The sequence below is a fragment of the Chiroxiphia lanceolata genome, chromosome 26, assembly GCF_009829145.1.
Source record: "Chiroxiphia lanceolata isolate bChiLan1 chromosome 26, bChiLan1.pri, whole genome shotgun sequence".
Taxonomy (NCBI): domain Eukaryota; kingdom Metazoa; phylum Chordata; class Aves; order Passeriformes; family Pipridae; genus Chiroxiphia; species Chiroxiphia lanceolata.
The window spans coordinates 2,930,384-2,947,863 of record NC_045662.1 but is presented as its reverse complement, the minus strand read 5'-3'; the positions used below and the strand labels follow the sequence as shown (position 1 = coordinate 2,947,863).

At 50.2% G+C, this 17,480-nt stretch overlaps 1 long non-coding RNA gene across 1 annotated transcript; it reads right to left on the bottom strand.

Moving 5' to 3' along the window:
- Positions 1 to 11,763: 11,763 nt before the first annotated feature.
- Positions 11,764 to 15,556, bottom strand: LOC116798800. The gene is made up of 3 exons (XR_004360949.1): positions 15,458 to 15,556; positions 12,646 to 12,756; positions 11,764 to 11,958 (listed from the first exon to the last, which is right to left on the bottom strand). It is a non-coding gene; the product is annotated as an uncharacterized LOC116798800 (long non-coding RNA).
- Between the last annotated feature and the right edge of the window lie 1,924 nt (positions 15,557 to 17,480).

The window sequence follows — 17,480 nt, the reverse complement described above, 5'->3', positions numbered from 1 at the left end:
GCAGCTTTTCCACTCTGTTGTGGTTCAGCAGGAGCTCCCCTGGCACTGCATTTAACACCAGCTGATCACGCCGCCCTCGATAAGGAGCAGCGTTGGCCGGGCCGAGGCATGAATCCCTCCTTTTATTTCTGCTCCCAGCAATCTCCACCTTTTCCTCTCCCCCCCTTCCTCCTTTTCCAGTGGCGAGGCTGCAGTTTGAACAGCAAAGGGCACGGGGATTTATTACAGGCAGAACAAAAACTGAGTAGCAAAGGGAAGATTAACAGCAGCCCCTTGCTGAGTCCTGCTACCGGGGACCTTCTAATTCACTGGCTTCTCTCAGCTTTATGCCTTTAGTGGGATACACTGGAGCAGCTCCAGGGAAAGCAGGCCTGGAATGAGTGTAATAGATGGGTCTGCTGCAAACATCTACTGCAGGAGTTGTGTAGGGGAGGTGGGAAGGTGCTAAAACTTCCCTCCTGTGCCCTCCAGGGCATCGCTGGGGCAGCAACGCCCCAAAGGTCCCTTTTCGGGTGGTCCCTGGTGAGCCCTGGAGTTTTTCCTTGAGGATCACACCCTTCTTGCAGATCCCTTGGGATGGATTCTGGTGGTGGCCAAGGGGGTGCTTTGGCCATCAGGCCTCTCCTCCCTGGGTCTGCAGCCCTGGGATAGGGAGTCAGGAGTGGGATGGATCAGCGGGGCAGACCCCAGTCAGGCTGCCAGGCAAGGTTTGCCAAATGCAGGCTCCTGGGATTTTCCAAGAGTGAAACCAGCCTGAATTGGCTTGAGCAACCAGGCTGTTCCCAGGCCTGGCCTTGTCTTTACCCTTATCTTTTATTCAGCAGTTAAACCCTTGCCAGTGGCACGTCTTTGCTGCAGCATTTGCTTGGCCCTCAGGATAAAATCAAAACTAAATAAAACCACCTTCTCCTCCCCCTCCAGGCACTTTGCTGTTCTGGTTCAGCACTTTGTTTGGGTTTAATTGCAATTATATTCTTGTGTGTTTAATTAACCTGGTGCTTTTGTCCCCGCCGCCGGGCCAACGACAGGGCTGGGACGCTGCAGATCCAAAGGTTTTCCCAGGAAAAAGCCCTGGCAGGTAGGAAATGGGGTTGGCTGGGCCATGCCAGGCACACAGAGGTGCCAGCAGAGGAGTTCCTGCCCTAGGCACAGTCTCACCGTGCCCCCTTCCCACAGCTCCAACATCCCCTGTGCTGGACTCCACATCCATGGAAAAGCTACTCCACATCCATGGAAAAGCTACTCCACATCCATGGAAAAGCCACACCTCCCTCCTGCCTTTCTCCAGAGCAGCAGAAGGACCAAAGGAGGGAGAACTGATGGGGAAGGGAGAGGAGCAAAGGGCTCCCCACAGCAAAAAACCCCTGGGGCTCATTCCAGGATGGTTTCGGGGAGTTGTGCTCAGCAAATTCCCAACGGATCCACACGTGGGGTTTCCACCCTTTTCTGGATACAGGGATAAGAGAGAAAGCACTGTGGGTGCAGAGGAAAGCAGGGACATGGAAAGAGTAGTGTGCTGGTAAACCAGCAGGGGAAATGAACCCAACTCAAAAGAGAGATTATAAGTCAGAATAACAATTTAATAAAATAATACAATAAATACGATTATGCAGACAAACAATTGGTTTTAACCCACCAAACCCAAATGCATAACCCAGCACCCTGGGGCATGAACAGAGTGGTGTTCTTTGGGCCCCCTGAGTCCAAAATAAAAGGAGAGGGGAAAAACCTGTTGGTGAGAGTGGTGGTGCAGTCTGGTCAAGAGTGGTGATTGCAGTCTGGTTGAAAAGTAGTGGTCACAGTCCTTCTCTGGATCCCACAAGTGGTAAAAAAGTCCCAAGACCCCAAGATTACATATCCTCAGGTTCAGGCAGGAATGCCCAGCACCTCCCTCAGGATGGGGAGTTCCACAAAGGGTGTGAGGACAGGAGCACCCTCCTGTCTCACAGTTCCACAGTGGGTGTGAGGACAGGAGCACCCTCCTATCTCCCAGGCCTCTTAACACCCAGTTTACAGCCTGAGGGGTCAGGGCTGCTCTGGGCAGAGGGTGTAAATGCTCTGTTGATAACAGTTTCTGGGCAATGGCATGGAAGGCTCTAGAATACCCAGTTTTGGGTTACACCCACCCAGTGATGAACTGGGCCCAGCTGTTCTAACCAGGACAGGTAGACAGAGTCATCCTGGGAGGGACAGTCAGGTGTGGGCACGGGGCACACGGGCCACGTGGCTCCCAGCGCTCTGCTCACCCAAAAATCTCCAAAAAAGCTGCATTTTGTGCTGTTCCCCAGCTCACCCATCCCAGCACACGCCTGGTGATCTTCCAGCACGGAGGACAAGCCTAAATCCCTCCCTAAATAAAGCCTGGGGAAGGTGTAACAGGTACAGACAGGCCTTGAAGTGCTTCCCCTCAGCGTGGCCCGGCCCAGTTTTCCACCTGAATTCGACAAAAGCAGGAGGAAAAGCTTCAATTCCCACTTCAATCTTTTTCTTGGCAAAGTCAGTCCCGTTCAGGGCCACATTCTACTCGCTTCAAATCCGTGTTTTCAGCTGAAAAGCTGAGCCTGTAGGGCACTTATAACCAGTGGTGCAAATTGGAAGCAACGCCCTTGGAAAGCAGAGGAAAAATGGCCTTTTGTGCACCTGGAAAGCTCAGAAATGTCACACACGACAAAAATGTGCAGATTTGCAGTTCCCTGCCTGGTTCACAGCAATGCTCAGGTCTAACTTTTATGCTTTTTGCCCCATTTTTTTTTCTCAAGGACATTGATTTTCAGTTGTCCCTAAAGGACCTCTTGGTCTGGTCAAGGGAGTGAAAAATTGCATGTTCTTATTTTTATTTCTCCTTGCCTTTTTTTTTTTTTTTTTTTTTTGGTCTGTGACTTTTGGTCTTTAACACTTTTATTTCCAGTATTCATGCACATGTTTCACTTCTTTTCACTCCTGTGAACAGACACCTTTCCCAAGAAATTCCCCAAGTTCCAACAGCGTGGTGGATCCATCCCTTTGTGCATCTTCCAACAGGAAAAAAAATCACCTAGAGATGGGCTTTAAATCCAATTAAAGAAAGAAGTAACTAAAGGCTGTTAGCCTGGTGTAGTCAGAATTTTTCTGTTCTTACTTTGTGAAAATTCCAATTCCTTGAGCCCGAGCCTTTGGGGGATTTCCTTGGAGACTTCCACTCTTTTTCTCTTGTGCTGCTGCATTTTGGAACTCCCTTCAAACGGGAGCCCACCCCTCTTTCCAAAAATCTGCTGCCTTGAAATGAAGGACACTTAACTAATACTACAGAAACTAATTGGAAGGAACTGTGACCTGAGGAGCGACAGAAGGACTTTTCTCTTTTCTTCTTGGACTCTTGGTGAAGAAAAAGAGAAATTTAATCTGATGTAAATACGTTATTTCATCTTAGAAGAGATAGTTAAGTTGTTACCTATGTATATATGTATGTAAATAAACCTTTTTAAGTATTTTCCCCTTCTCTCAATGCTGGGTAACTGTGTTTTGTCTGAAAACCCTCTCACACTGAAGCAATTGTGGGAGAGGGGGCTTGGACTTGGAAATTGGATTTTTGAGGGGTCTCAAACCCCCACACCTGGTAATGATGCACAAAATCCCTGGAAATGAATCCCAGGGAACAAGAACTACCAGAGCTGGAGATCCTTGGTGTGAGGGATGTTGGTTTTTTGGTCAAACACAAGGACATGAGAACCCACAGTGAACAAACACTCAGCTGAACCTTTTCTCCACGTCCTTAGAAAGCACCCAGTTTCTAATTCCTCTTCTCTCCAGCTATGTGGGGGAAAAAAAAGGCAAAAAAAAAAAAAAGCTTCATATTAATCACAGTCTGAGTTATTAATTTCTCCAATTTTTTTTCTGGCTCGTAGTTTAATAAATTAAAGCCTTTTAAAGTATATCTCTGCCCATTTCTGCTTCGAGATAATATCTGTTGGTTTAAAGAGTGTATTCAAGAGCAGAAATAATCAGCTGGTCAGAAGGGATTGGCCTTTCAATTGAAGGTGAAGCAAAAGTGTCTCAGGAAGTTCTTTTTGAGTGGTTGTGTGGCCATGACCTGCTGTGCCTGATTCCCCACTGCTTAAAAAAGTCAAAGGGAAAAAAAAAAAAAACTCCTTTCCTACCTCCCAGACAAATTGTGACCATTAATACTCTGACATTTATGGGCAGGCAGATAAGAGAACAATTCACCACGTGGAAAAGTCTTTTAATTATGTTTAATATTCAGATTAGGACTTACCACGGCTTTTTCTAGGCGTACTTAAGAATAATTGCTGGGAAAAATAATGGATCTTGCTTTTCAGGGAGCAAATCAAAACGATGCAGGAAGAATAAATAACCTTTGGGGCAGGGCCCAGTGCCAAATCCTGGTACAAAACAAAACAAGGAAGGAAACTGTTTACTTTGGGTCGATTAAAGCATTTTTCTGGGGCTGATATGAAATGTTTTCGGGCTCACCTTTTGTTTTTAATTTATGTGCAGAGAGGAGAAATTGATTTCCGAGTCAAGGTTTTGTTGCAGAAAAAATAACAAAAAAATAACAAGGCACAACTGCTCCAGCTGCTTCCTTAGTGTGGTGGTTTGAGACTCCCAAAAATCCAATTTCCAAGTCCAAGCCCCCCCTCCCACAACTCACCCCGATGTGAGAGAGGTTTTCCAGACACAACACAAGACTCAATATGGGGGGGAAGGGAATTATATTACAATTATTACACAGATAAATATTATAATACATTGTATACACAATCCTAACTATCTCTCCTATGGTAAAGCAATATTTACATGGGATCAAATCTCTTTTCCCTCCAAGAAAAGTGCAGAAGGGAAGAAGGAAGGATCCTTTCCACGTTCAGGGCAGCACTGTCTCTCCTCTTCAATGCAGCTGGAGTTGTTGGAGCTGGATCTCTCTCCCCATTACACCCAGGAGCCCAGGGAAGGCTGCAGATCCACGGGAGCACATTCCTCCTCCTTCTCCTCCTCCTGATGAACACTCTCCTCTCACCCCCAGGGTCACAGCTCCAGCCCTGGGTGGGATCTTCTCCTCCCTCTGTTTTCCTGCTGCATCTCCCTAATGAGCCAAATCATCTTTATTGCCACAGATCCTCTGCACGAGGCTCAGAAGGAGAAAACGAATCTTCAGCCCCTCCTGCCCTTCCCTCCTCTGCCTCTCCCACATCTTTATTGCCTTATTTTTCTCTTCTCTCCTCTTTGGCTCGAGGAGTAGTGTTCAAATAGCAGGAAACGCTTTTTATTTGGTGGATTTTTATCTTCTCTCATCAACCACTGAGCTTATTGCACCCATAGATTGTGTGGGGAGGAAGATTCATCCTCCTCCACCTCCTGCTTTTCCACAGACCCTGAGTTTGGGTCAAACAATGACTTTCCAGAAGATGCAATAATTTCAACAAAACTGTTTTCTGTCAGGGAGAAGGAGTGGAAACCTTTAAAAGATGCCAGGGAACAAAATCTTTCCTCCCCAGCCCCAATTAAAAACCCATTTGCCAAGCAAGAATGACATTTTCTTTGGAACACTCTTCTTCTATCAGAAACCAGCGAGGAAAAGGAGGAGAACAAGTGCCAGGAGAATTGTCTGAGCCCAGATCCAAAAAACACTTGCTCCAGCCAAAGTAAAGTCTCATTAAACTCTGGAGCAACAAGTCAATTTGAAGAAATCATTTAGGCAAAACACAAACAAAAATAAAGGTTGTCAGAGCTGCCACTCAAGTCAGGTCACTGGTTTTGGCCCAGCCCTGCTCCTGCCCCAATTCCTGTATCCTTGCTCTGTGTTTTCATCCATCTCCAGGATTTTCCTGCTCTGCAGCTCTTGGTGAGCCTGGAACCCAGAGCAGGCTTTGAAAAGCCCAGCGAGGGATGTGCCTGCTGTGGGTTCCCAAGAAACCCCTTTGGGATGAGGCCACCCCTGCCCTGCAGGAAGCTCTGGGCCCAAATCCTGCTATTCCCAGCTCCATCGTGTCCTTTCATAGAGTGACACCCTCGTCCCTGTCCCAGCTGGACCCGACACCTGACATTTTGATGACTAAATTTCCTCGGGTTTAATTCCCTTTCACTGCAAGGGAGTCATGTACTTTTTAATGCATGAATAATTCCATGCAAAATACTTGAAAATTAGCCACTTTGCAAATCCCAGGCACTCGATGATTAGGGATAGCAGCCTTCACTGGTCATTAAATATTAATCTGCCCTCCTCATGCATATCCATCCTCATACAGCTTCTCATTACACCAACACACTCCACTTTTTCCAGAGTCCCTGCCTGGAATTGCTATTCCCAAAGAACAGCCCTGGAAGACATTAGGTCTGCCAAGAAACTGCTCCTGATATTTCATTTTCATACGAAATGTATTGTAATGTCCCTTCCTAACCCAGCCCTTCAGATTTGTCTTGACTATAACAGGGCTTGTTTTACAGAAAATAAATCATGTTGTGCCCTCAGTAAGGACGACAATAAAGGAAAATAATAATCCTGGGAGAGGGGAGAAAGAGCTGCAGTAGCAGTTTTGTCAGCTGAGTACGTAGGAAATGGTGGGGAATAAAAGAGATGAGGGTGTGAGTTGCCTCCAAAGAAAGCTTTTCCAAGTGCATCTCCAGGATGGAGGAGCAGCTTCTGATGACAGCAACTGGGACAGGCTTCAAGGAGAAAGGAGTCCTTGGGAATTCCTTGGGAATATGTGCAACCCCGGGCTGTGTCTCAGCACAGAAAGGCTTGGTGGGTGGATCCATTTGCAACTTGAAAACAAAAAAGGGGTAAAAAAGCATAACTGAGTTTTAACTTCAAGTGCCGACGTTCTCCGAAGGCCTCTTGGACACCCAGGATTTGGGTTGTTTTCCTCAAGCTTCCCGAACAATCCCACGGCCCTGGTTCATCAGCCTGTCCTGGTTTTAGAATCACAGAATCCCAGAATGGTTTGGGTTGGAAAGGACCTTAAAGCCCATCCAGTGCCATCCCTTGCCATGGGCAGGGACACCTTCCACCAGCCCAGGTTGATCCAACCTGGCCTTGGACACTTCCAGGGATCCAGGGGCAGCCACAGCTTCTCTGGGCAACCTGTGCCAGGGCCCTCCCCACCCCCACAGCCAACAATTCCTTCCCAATATCCCATCTATCCCTGCCCTCTGGCAGTGGGAAGCCATTCCCCTTGTCCTGTCCCTCCATCCCTTGTCCCAAGTCCCTCTCCAGCTCTCCTGGAGCCCCTTTGGTACTGAAAGGCCACAATCAGGTGACCCCAGAGCTGCTTCTTCTCCTCCAGGCTCCCCTCATTTAAGCAGAGACAACACAACTTCCCTGGGCAACCTGTGCCAGGGCCTCCCCACCCTCACAGCCAACAATTCCTTCCCAATATCCAGGTCTAATATCCACTTCTCCACAATGCTGGAGCAGATGACAAACATTCCCAAGGCTGAACCAAAGGCACCAGCCCATTTCCTGGGCTCAACAGGAGCTCAGCCCCAGCCCCTCCTGCAGCACCAAGGTCCTCAGCCTGGGTCTGGTGATGCAGAATCAGAGCACAGAAAGCACTGTCAGCATTTAGAGCCCCAAAAAATGGTTCAGCAGCTGCTCATTGTGCACAGAAAAACTCACATTTGGGTCTCCAGGACCCCCAGGAAGTGACCTGTGGGACACATCCTGCCAGCCTGGCTCAGCTGGGGGGGGGTGAGCAGCTCTTCACGGTCTCAAGCACTGCCAGGGGAGGTTTAGGTTGGATATTAGGAAGAAATTTTTAACAGAGAGAGTGCTGAGCCATTGGAATGGGCTGCCCAGGGAGGGGGTGGAGTCCCTGTCCCTGGAGGTGTTGAAGGTGAGACTGGATGTGGCATCAGTGCCATGGGCTGGGAACCACAGCGGGGTTGGAGCAAGGCTGGGACTGGATGATCTCGGGGGCCTTTTCCAACCCAGTTGATTCTGTGATTCTGTGATTCTCTGATTCTGATTCTATGATTCTATGATTCACAGAATTCTATGAATCTATGAAATATGATTCTCTGATTCTGTGATTCTCCAAGCCACTGCTCTGGGCTGCAGGGTCACAGCCCTTTTCCAGGACACTGCCTCCAGCCCTGGGGAACAGCACAGGGAGCACATGGAGCTGCTGGAGAGAGTCCAGAGGAGGCACCAAGATGGTCAGAGGGATGGAGCAGCTCTGCTGGGAGGAAAGGCTGGGAGAGCTGGGACTGTTCAGGTTGGAGAAGAGAAGCTTTGGGGTGACCTGGTTGTGGCCTTCCAGGACCTAAAAGAGCTACAAGAAACATGGAGAGAGACTGTTTCCAAGGGCCTGGAGTGACAGGACAATGGGAATGGCTTCCCACTGCCAGAGGGCAGGGTTAGATGGGATATTGGGAAAGAATTGTTGGCTGTGAGGGTGTGGAGGGCCCTGGCACAGGTTGCCCAGAGAAGCTGTGGCTGCCCCTGGATCCCTGGAAGTGTCCAAGGCCAGGTTGGACGGGGCTTGGAGCAACCTGGGCTAGTGGAAGGTGTCCCTGCCCATGGCAGGGGGTGGGATGAGATGATCTCTAAGGTCCCTTCCAACCCAAACTATGTAATTGTATGACTCTCTGATTCCATGATTCAAAGGAACAAACCAAGCTCCCCTGGCAGCCAGAAGGGAGCTGGTTAATTCAACATATTAGAAGTGGCTCAGTCCTTTTCCAGGCAGGTGAGAAAGAGCCAATCTCCCACCACCACGAGGGCTGGGGGGAGTAAGACACAAAACTCCCCCGAATCAGGCAAAGCAGCTCATTTTGAGGGGCTCTCTCTCCCAAAATTCAATTCACAGGTGCCAAACCGCTTCCTGGGCTGGAGATAATTAGAGAGCATTTAAAGCAGAGCCTCTGCCGCCCCTGAGCTCCCACCCAGGACAGCAATTCCACAATTTCCACAATTTCCAGAGGCAGGTTTCTGCTGGAAGACTTAACGAAGTGGTGGCAGCGTCAGTGGAACCGCAGGGCATTAGTTACAGGGCTGAGGAAACAAATCTCACAGCATAATCCTGAGGTGCCTTTAATGTTCTAATTAAACCTATATATAGAAGCTGCAGGCAGGAGAAATTGTGTGAAAAAGTTTCTCATCTGCTGGGTATTTTTCCATCCTTTCCCCCCCCTCTCCCTTAACCCGGAGAGGGGCTGAAAAGGATCCTTTGCATCGATTTTTGGTGGGGAAAGGGAGAGAAATGCCAGGCAGATAAGAGATCAGCAGCATTGCCATTCCCTGAGCCCTGTCAGGAAGACACAGCCCTGCCAGTGTTTGCTGATAAGCCTGACTTGTGCCCTGATAAGGCCAGGCCAGCCCGAGCCACTCACAAGGAGCATCAGAAGCATCAGATTTTTCTCCTACTCTAATTGCAAGGCAGGGCTGGAGATGGGACAATAAAGCTGAGGAGCTGGGGAAATCACAGAGGCTGTCTGGGAGAATTAGTGTTCAGCAAGGAGGGGAGGGAGGCAGGACAAACCTCGCTGCCTTTCGATTTAGGAAGGGTCACAGGAGACAGATGAGGAAGGAGGACAAAATCCTGCAGTGTCTTTTGCCACTTAGCAGAGCCATCAGAGTGATGGATGAGGAATCAGAGAATCATTTAGGTTGGAAAAGACCTCCAAGATCATGGAGTCCAGCAGTTAACCCAGCTCTGCCAAGCCCTCCACTAACCCTCGGCCCCAAGTGCCACATCCACAGGGGCTTTTTGACCCCTCCAGGGATGGGGACTCCACCCCTGCCCTGGGCAGCTGTGCCAGGGCTGGACAGCCTTTTCTGGGAAGAAATGTTTCCTAATATCCAACCTAAACCTCTCCTGGTGTGATTTGAGGCCATTTCATGTCCTCCTAGTCAGGATATGAGCGTGGGTGACAGGACACACCTTGCACCAGCAGAATGTCGCTGGGGTCAGAGCTGCTGGCACAGCAAGGCCACTCCAGGTGGCTGCAAGGACTTGGTGTTTCTCAAGTTTTTAAATGTCTAAGTCTTGCACAAATGGTCCTTTTCCCTGTAATCTGCCATCTGTGCTTTGAGCTCTTCCCCTGCAGAGCACACAGAGGATCCCCTGGAAGGGGCACAGGAACGGGCAGTGACGTGGCACTTCAGGGAGGCTGGAGTGAGTTTAAAGTGCAAATCCTGAAGAGCAGAACCACAGTGCTGCCTTCAGCCTCTTCCAATCACATCAAACATTGCCCAGAACCAGATTTTTGTCGCTTGGAACGAATGCATCTGCTTTGGCAGAGCTCTCACTATGAGTCACAACCCAGTTTTGGGGTCCAATCTGCCGTGGGAGCTCCCCGGGTCATCCACGCTGTGACAGACACTGCAGTGTGATCCTATCCCATCACACCAGGGCTGTCTGAGAGCTCTCTCTCCCTTCTTTAAATTCCCTTCACAGGGTCCAGTTTGGAGCTAACAGCCAGGGGTATCTTTCTCCCTGAGGCAGCAGAGGGAAGGGCCGAGCCTGCTGCTGCGGAGGCGAACTGAGATGTTCATTCCCACCCTCTCCATGCCAAAGGAGCCCCTCCCACAGCAGGAATTAGCCTATAATTAGCTTAGAGAATAAAGCACTTTTAATTAAGGATTGAAATTCAGCAGACCATCTGCCTGGTTGTATTTGCAAGCAAGAGGCATCTTCTGCTGGCAGCAGCGCTGCTCCTGGTTCCTCTCTAACCCTCCAAGGATTTTTCCTGAGCTGAGGCCAGGACTGAGCGTGGGGGTCAGAGCCAGGACATCACATCCACATTGTCCAAGACAACCCACTGCAGTTTGTTGGCTGTCACACTGCAAAGCCACTCTCAGAGACAGGCAGGGAAGCAGGGAGGGCACCTTGCTCTCCTTCCAGGCTTCAGAGCTCCGGGACAGTGCCTGCTGCAAGAAACCCAGCCTGGAAATCTCAGCCCGTGGTCTTGCCCCTTTGCTCTGCTCTGCAAACACTCAGGGAGCTTCAGAAAAGCCACAAGGACAATTCCTGATACTTTCCTGACTTGCACAGGTGAGGGAGGCACAGCAAGCTGGGGAGCTGCTGGTTTGGAGGCCACATTCCTCAACCTGCAATGAGATCATAGAGCCATGGAATGGTTTGGGTTGGAAGGGACCTTAGAGATCATCTTATTCCACCCCCTGCCATGGGCATGGACACCTTCCACTAGCCCAGGTTGCTCCAAACCCCGTCCAACCTGGCCTTGGACACTTCCAGGGATCCAGGGGCAGCCACTGCTTCTCTGGGCAACCTGTGCCAGGGCCTCCCCACCCTCACAGTCAACAATTCCTTCCCAATATCCCATCTACCCCTGCCCTCTGGCAGTGGGAAGCCATTCCCATTGTCCTGTCACTCCAGGCCCTTGGAAACAGTCTCTCCCCATGTTTCTTGCAGCTCCTTCAGGTCCTGGAAGGCCACAACCAGGTCGCCCCAAAGCTTCTCTTCTCCAGGCTGAACAATCCCAGCTCTCCCAGCTTTTCCTCCCAGCAGAGCTGCTCCATCCCTCTGATCATCTTGTTGCCTCCTCTGGACTCTCTCCAGCAGCTCCATATCCTCCCTGTGCTGTTCCCAGGGCTGGAGCAGCTCTGCAGGGGGGTCTCACCCGAGGGGGCAGAGGGAACAGCAGAGATGCAGGAGCCAAAAGGCTCCTACAATAACACCACACTTATAACCCCACATCACATTTCCCCATTTACTCCATGGGGTTCCAAATCACATGGAATTAGCCATTTCTTTCTCTTAGTCCCCTTTCTGTAAGTGCCATCCTGTACTTTCCTCTCCCTTGAGCAGAGGTGAGCCCTGGGCCCTGGTCTTGCAGCAAACACAAAAGCAACATTTCCATTTTGACAAGGCTGAGATCTTCATGTCAATCAAAACCTGTTCAAATATTCTGACATTTCCAAAATCACTACTTTTTTCTTCGGTCCCTCAGAATTTCCCCTTGTTGTGCTTGTAGAAAAAAGTCAGATTGAACTGGTCTCTGAAAGAAAGTGAAGAGAGGAATGCTAAAGCAAATGCTCAGTGTGAGGTTTGGATCCCACAGAAATGTCCATGGGCACATTATAGCAAGGAAAGACCTCACTAAGGCTGAATTAGAGAATCCCAGGATCACTGAGGTTGGAAAAGACCTCCAAGATCATCGAGTCCACCCTGTGCCTGATCCCCACTTTGTCCCCCAGCCCAGAGCACTGAGTACCACATCCTTGGACACCTCCAGGGCTGGGGACTCCAAACCTCCCTGGACAGCCCCTTCCAGTGCCTGACAGCCCTTTGAGTGAAGAAATTCTTCCTGAAATTCGGATGTTCCCAGCTGTAGAGCCTGATCTCCTGGAACCATGAAGGTGGGTTCAATGCACCTCCTGCATTCCTCACCTGGGATGACCCAGAAGGGCCCAACACTTGATGGCTGTGCCTTAATAAAAGGAGAAAAGCTGCTAATTTGAGAAACTGAGCCTGGCTATTCCCAGAGTGAAACCCAGCTCGTTTTGAAGCAGACATTGGATGGAGTCCACAGATAAGTTGTTACTCAAGGCATCCAAAACCTCACTGAGATTCATGAATTTACCCACAAGGAGCAAACCCTCGACAAGAAATCTGCCCCACAAGGTCCTGCCAAGCCCCCCCAGCCTCAGCCCTTCTCCATGCCCTGCTCCTCGTGGGTTCTCACCCAGACTCTGTCAGTCTGGTGGAGATTTCCCCTGGGATGAACCAAACCATCTCTGAACCTCTTCATAAATCTGTCAACCAGACTCAGAGGCATCGAGCAGCTTTTCAGTGCCTCGAGATTAAAGAAAAAAAACAAGGATCAGCCTGTGAGTGATGCCTGGACTGAAACTCAGGCTTCTGAAATGGGTTTATAAATATATTCAACTGGTTTCAGATGGTTAATTAATGTACAGGAAACACACTCTGCTCATTGTGAGGAGGCAGAGCTGTGGAGCAGATCCATCTGAGGAATTATCTCCAACAGCTCCCAGCAAATCCATCTCAGCAGGCAGCTTGCAGGCACACCCTGGCATGTTGTGTGTGTTTTAGTAGCACAGCTGCTAATCTTTATTCATTTATTTATTTTCCCCTACAAAAGAAAAACAATTAAATTTTAACCAGCCCATTATTAGCTTTCGGCACCTAAATCCTCAGATGGAAAACTGCTTCCAGAGTTCTGAGAGGGAGGAATTCTGAAAGGCACAATAACGGGAAAATCAGAGAGTCAGGGAGTTAAGTCAGGCTTGAAACAAATGATCCCTCCTCCTGAATTGAAAAATTGGTACAGGAAACACACTGAAGGTATGAAAATAAAAATTAAACAGAGAATTCAGAGGCAGCTGAAAGGTTTCCCCGTGGAGAGGGGTGTTTGCAGAGCACTTTCCCCTGTCTGTCACAGTGACAGCTTCGAGAAGCAAGAGGAGAGAGGGGAAAATAACATGTCAAGATATTTTTGGAGACTGGTGAGGCTTACAGGGAAATTCCTTTGCAGGCAAAGAACAAATATTTATTGCCCTTGCTTTATTTCTTCTGCCCACTCCAAGACACAAAGGGCTCTTGCTCGGCTCTCAATAAACAAGGGCTGACATGAACCTCTGATCTTTCACTCAGCTTTAAATCAGTGCTGAGAGCCAGCAAGAGCATGAAATTATTAGTTGCTGCTGTTAATTTGGGGGCTGTTAATTAGTGGAAAACACTAGTTTTAGAATTGAAGGGAAATGTGATTGGGACTGGGCTGGGGGACAAGGTGGGGATGGGGCACAGGGTGGACTTGATGATCTTGGAGGTCTTTTCCAACCTCAGCAATTCTGGGATTTTGTAATTCAACCTTAGTGAGGTCTTTCCTTGCTATATATTTGAGGTTCCCAGCCTGGGAGGGTTGAATGCCAAAGATGCAAGTGCTGCTCCATTCTGGACTAGAATTGCAGCCTGAGAAGCTGCTCCAAACCAAGGCATGGAGGGAAGCTGGGCCAGCCTGGTCCCCTCTGAAGTTGCTGTTCTTACAACCCAACAATTTGTCCCAACAGTAAAATTCAGTGGCCAAATTGACTTTTAGGTGTATTTTAGTCCACAGGCACAGTGTGAAAATGGGATGGAGTCCACAGACAATTTGTCACCCAGGGCATCCCAAACCTCACTGAGATTCATGGATTTACCCACAAGGAGCAAACCCTCAACAAGAAATCTGCCCCACGAGGTCCTGCCAAGCCCCCCCAGCCTCAGCCCTCCTCCAGGCCCTGCTCCTCGTGTGTTGTCACCCAGGCTCTGTCATTCTGGTGGAGATTTCCCCCAGGAGCCCCTAAGGAGCTGGAATGAAAGGGAGATTCCTTTGGCAGGGCATGAGCTGAGTTGGTCCCACACTGGCAGCCCAGGGATCCCTCTGGCCCTCACCCAACTCTCTCCCAACCAGATCCAGCAGCTGATCCATCCATGGCCTGGCACAAATTCCCTCAGGAGCAGGACCTGCAGCCCAGCGTGCTTTCCTGCCTCTGCTCATGCCACAGATCCAGGCACTTGGAAGCTGGGAAGGCTGAGTCATCCTCCTCCTCCTCCTCCTCCTCCTCCTCCTCCTCCTCCTCCTCCTCCTCCTCCTGGCTGCCAGACACGAGCCAAGGGATTCTGTCCATTCGTTCCTCCTGTAAATTCCTGGTGATGTTTTCCCACTCCAGAGGGTGCCATCACCACAGGTCCAGCGTTGGCAGCTGACAAGGTGTGTCAGCTCATGGAATCATGGAATGGTTGGGGTAGGAAGGGATCCTAAAGAGCTGCCAGTCCCCCCCTGCCATGGGGTTGGTGGCAGCTGGAGGGAGGCAGTGAAAGGGGCTTCTCCTGCCCTCCCTGGGGGGGTCTCTCTCCTTCTTAGATGCAACAGGAGCTCCTCAGCCTTTGGATGTCTCTTTAGAAGGGTGTGGTAGTTCCACTGGTCCCGTATCCTGTTTTCCAGCCCCAGGGATCTCATGGATACCTTGCAGCACCTCAGAGAGCAACAGCCACAACATTTCAGGCAACGGAGCTCAATGTGCCTATTTTAGGCAATGTCTAAAGCCATGAGGTTCCAAGGAAAGTGTTCCTGACTCCAAACAATTGGATGCTGGGCTGAAATACTCCCATTTTCTGCCAGCTACTCTGATTCCACGTCAGCAACCTGCCAAGGCCAGGCTGGATGGGGCTCTGAGCAACCTGGTCTGGTGGAAGGTGTCCCTGCCCATGGCAGGGGGTTGGGACTAGATGAGTTCTGTCCAAGAAACTTGTTCATAGGACTGAAAAACCCTGGAAAAGGGTCTGATTTCCCAAACTGCTGCTGCTCCCTGGCAGGTGCAGCTGGAGGGAGTTGTAAGAGGTGATGCTGGGGCAGGTCCCTCTCATCAGGGAGGGTTTGGCCTTTGGGACTCCACTTTGCTTTAGCCCAATTTTCTAAAGGTTTCCATCTGCCTGGGATCTGCTCTTCCAGCCTTGTCACTCTCATGCTCTCACTGCTTCCCCCAAACCAGCACCTGCTGCTCTTCCATCAGCCCTTCTCCTCCTCCTCCTCCAGCTCAGAGACACTTCCCACCAGACAGCACCTCCTGGGGACCCCACACAGCCCAGCCAGGGCTGCTGCCCCTCTTTGCTCTGCCCAGACTGGGAAAGGGAAAAGGGAAATGCCAGCCCTTGAAGGCAGGAGCTGAGGAAATGCCACCTGCAAGCAAACACCTGCTGGGGTCAGACCAGACCATCTTTGAAGGTCCCTTCCAACCCAAACCTTTGGGGGATTCTCTGATTCAACCTCAGACTGGGGCATGGAAGAACCCCGGGCTTCCCTGGCTTCCCAGTGATTCCCTGGCCCCGGGTGGAGCCTCTGGAGGGGGGTGGTGGCAGATGGGCCAGGTGCCTTTTTGGTTTTCGCTCCACGGCTCCCGAGCCACCGAACCCCGTGGTTGTCATGCGAGGAACATCTCCCTGCTCAGGGGCTGGTGGGTGGATGTCTGGAAGCAGAGGTGGAAGCTGTTTGTGGAATATGGAATGAGGATTATGGATGTGATGCAGCTCACCCTGAGGTTGGCTGAGCTCGTGAAGGTGCAACCACCTTCTTGTCTCGTTTTGGTTTCCTTTAACACAGCAGGGCCCTTCCCCCACCAGGCTGGGAAATCAGGATTCATCCTTCCCCTCTCCACCCTCTCCATCAAACTGAGGAGACTGATTCAAGTCACAATATTTTAGGAATTCTAATCGGCTCCTCGTGTCTCTTGGAGTAGCTTCTTGATTTTCTAAGATGGGCTGAGTAAAGATTCCAAGCTAAATTGCAAGTGGAAATTATAACCCCCCACCCCCCACCCCTGCTCCAAACTGTGCTGGATTTCCAGCACCATCCCCCAGCTGGGTTTGGGTGGGACCACAGAAAGTTGTAGAAGGAAGACACAGAGATTTGGTTTTACTGCCTGTTCCTGGTGACACCCCAGAGCAGCCCTACAAAAACACAGCCATGGCAGAGGCACCACAGGCTCGGGGCTCCCAGGGTTTCTAAGGAGCATTTTGCTTCCCCTGACTACAACTGCAAGGATTTGAAGGGCTGGAGAAAGGCATTGTCCTGCACATCTGGAAATCAGCCTAAACTTGCAGGGGTGGATTGGGACACCTGAGTCATCCTGCCCCTAAATTCCACAGGGTGCTTTGTTGGGACCAAATTCCATTTGATTTGGGAGCTGGTTTATTCCTGTGTCTGTATTGTAGTTAGGAAAGGATGAGGTACCTGCCCTGCTCACCAGTACACTTGGTGCAAGGACCCTGCTCCCCCTCTCCCATCCCATTCCACAAATCCCTTTTTCTTTTGGATTTGACCTTCCAGATGAGGCCTTTCTAGAGAAGTTTTGGCTCAGCTGGAGAGTCTGGGAGAGAGAGGAGGGCAAGGCTTTGCTGGGGGTGGGATGTGAGCAAGGGTGAGGACAGGAGAGAAGAGCAGTAGCAGGATGGGTTTGTGCTCTCTCCTGCAAGCTCCTGTTCTGCTGACCAAGAACAGAATGAAGAGAAACAGAAGAAAATGGGGTTTTTCCAATAAATCAGCTGCATCTCCATTACAGCACAGGAGGCAAAATTGCCACTGGCTCAGCTCTGCAAAGAACTTCCCCAGGGAGACACCGAGACAGGCAGAGCATCAGGAACTTGGCCCTCACACCTGATTCCAGCCAGGAAACCCCCCAGGGCTCTGCAGACCCTCACCCTTATTCCAAACACCTCTCCTGCTCTTTCAGGGCTGGGACAGGTCTCACAATCCAGGACAGGGAATTCTTCTTGAGGATGAGGAAGGCTCAGTCCTTGCACCATTCAGCTGCTGGGAGGGAGGGAAGGGAGAAGAGAGGGAGGGAGGGAGGGCAGCTGGAGGGTGTCTGAGATGTGCAATGTCCCCCAGCAGAAAGGAGTGAATGGTGGGACACTCATTCCATGACTTCTGCTTCCTTCTTCCTTTTCATTTGCCTTTTCCTGGAGGCTTCAGTGGCTCACTCTGTGTCTTATAAATGATGATTTGGGGCTTTAATGTGC